The sequence below is a fragment of the Solanum tuberosum genome, unplaced genomic scaffold (assembly GCF_000226075.1).
Source record: "Solanum tuberosum cultivar DM 1-3 516 R44 unplaced genomic scaffold, SolTub_3.0 scf00027, whole genome shotgun sequence".
Classification (NCBI taxonomy): Eukaryota; Viridiplantae; Streptophyta; class Magnoliopsida; order Solanales; family Solanaceae; genus Solanum; species Solanum tuberosum.
This window is the reverse complement of record NW_006238953.1, coordinates 1,067,068-1,069,772: the sequence shown is the minus strand read 5'-3', so window position 1 is coordinate 1,069,772 and position 2,705 is coordinate 1,067,068.

Sequence of the window (2,705 nt, the reverse complement as noted above, 5' to 3'; positions counted from 1 at the left end):
AATAACTCTGAAAAAAGTTGTCTTTTCCCATATAAATTTTTCTCTTAATTTAATGAGTGAACTTCCCCTTCACAGCTCAACATATGGGGAAAACTTAGTGAAAACTATTCCCATTCCTCAAATATAAAAGTCCCAAGGTTTTTCAAGAATAAACAAGTCAAATGTGAGTACCAAATGCATGATATCATACCAAGACATCATCCACCCAATCAAAATCAACACAGAAAACAACCATTAGGGTAACACCCGACGCAACACAAACATACTAACTTGGAACTCCACCTAGTCCAAGCTCACAGCCTCAAGCCCAACAATAAGGTCAAACTATTGGTTATTCCATGAAGTCCCTGAATGAGGAGGACTCACCAACTTTTGGCTGAAATAGTTGCCACCTATCTCACCATGAGTTTGAGAACGAACGTCTGAATCTACATCATAATAAATGCAACACAGAGAAATGTGTGGTCAATACATGGAATGCATAGAGTATATAAACATTAATCAGTTCTCAATAATCATGAACATATGATATGGATAGAATAACTACAACTTTAAGATCAACATATAAAGATCATTTGGAAAACTACTTTCAAAATCTGTAAATGTAAATTTAGCTCTTTAGCTCTAAACTGAAAATATACCTTGGAGTTTTACTCTGAAAAATCGTGATAAAAAAATCAAGTTTGTAGAAATAGTAATGCTTGTATTACAACTGATATACTGCATGTGACCGCATATTGTCAAACTTGTATATTAGATAAAATGACGTCTGAAATAAAGCATGATACTAGTTACAATTATTATTTTACTTACGTTCTGAAATGCTGAAATTAGTCATGCTTATTGAATTTTGGGTATCATGTGTTCAAAACATGCAATTTTTTACTAATACAGATTGGAACATGTAAAATTATGCTAAATCTAATTTGCTTAAATCTTGGGATTAGAAAAAACTTGTAAAGACTCATGCATAGTAGCTTTAACAAGAACAATAATCATATACATATTAACAAAAGAAAACTAAAATTTCAAGAAGTATTCATAATTGGGTTTGAAACCTAATTCACAAAATTATAAAAATCATATTTTAAAATTGGAAGTTTTGGACATGAGGATGAAAGGAAGTCCTTATTATTGTTCTACATACATACTATTAGAACGCTATATATGTTACTGCACTCCAGACACATTGTTACTACTTAGTGTTTTACTGCATAGGTTGTTAGATATGTATCCACCACTTTAGGAGTTTATTTTCTTATTTTCCTAGTTTGTTGGTTTAGTTTCCACAGTAGGAAGGACTCTCTATTAGAGACTCTGTTATTTATTTTGTATATATATATATATATCAGTTCTTAATAGATTAATAGAAATATTTTTTGCTTCATCTTGCTCAATTACTAATACATACCTTAGTGAAGAAAAAACTTGGTGGAGAACCTTGAAAGAGAAATTCTAACTTGGTATTTCTTCAGAATTCTTGAGGGTTAAAGTTTGGGGAGAGAATCAGAGGGGTTTTAATGATGAAAAATGATTGTCTAATCCTCCTACGATGTTTTAAGATCATTTAGATAACTCTCCAAAGCGCTTAAAATTAAAAAAAATAGCCTCAATTAAAATGAAATAGGTAAAATTTCATGTTGTTCGGTCAAAGTGACGAACCTTCGTTCAAGTTGTCAAATTCTGGAGTAAATTTTCCAGCTCACTATAAAGTGTGACAACCTCAAGTGAGGGATTGCCATTTTGTCCATCGCTTTTGGCAAACTGGAGCGTCTCTAAAAAAATTATCATAAAATTTTACTCCGGACTCGAATTTATGAACGGTTGGTGGCATTGGAAAGAAGACGCAAAGACCTTTAATTTGATGGGTAATGGGACACATAACTCTTTCGATTTTAAGATATGTGTTCACTAGAGGCTAACCCAAGTAAAAACTTATACCAACTCACTCGGTAAAGGAGCTTTCAGCTCAACTTTGTGCTAGAAGATTACCAAATTCATCTCCAGAACTCTTCTCACACTAAAGAATTAACCTTGATACCTATTCACAATTAGGAATCATCCAAGGGACTAAAATATACAAATACGAAGAATTGTTCGAATCTTTGCTTAGAATTTGCATGGTATTACACTTTTGTCTTACATAAATCCTGTAACATCTCGCACCTAGATACGACTAGAAAGAGTTTAAATTTTGAAAATAATGATTTTGGAAAGAATAAGGGAATCTGGAAAATTTTGTCTAAGTTAAGAAAGTGAGTTTTGGCCATTTTCAAACGGCCTTAACTCCTAGCTCAGGATGATTTAGGAGTAGTTGTTGATATAGTTGGAAAGCCCTTGGAGATATCTTTCCAACGCCGCCGAGTTTGCGCGATTTCAACATCGTATGAGTGAAATATGTCTTTCGGAAGTTGGGCAGTTGGATTGAGGAAAGTCCCAATCCGGATTTAGGTAAGGGCAAAGTAGTCTTTTCTCTAATTTATTTCCTAATTCGATTTTAGGGATTTATTGGGGTAAAAACAGAACTTAATTCACTTTTGAAAAATTAGAATACCCTTGGGGCTTGGAGAAGAGAGAAAGAAAGAAAGAACGGGAGAAAGCCAAGATTTCGCCAAGAAAGTCAAGCGTTTGAAGTGAAATTCGTCGGGGGTGATCCCTATTAAGGTATGTGAGATCTTTTCGTGTTGGTTTAGTTCACCCACACA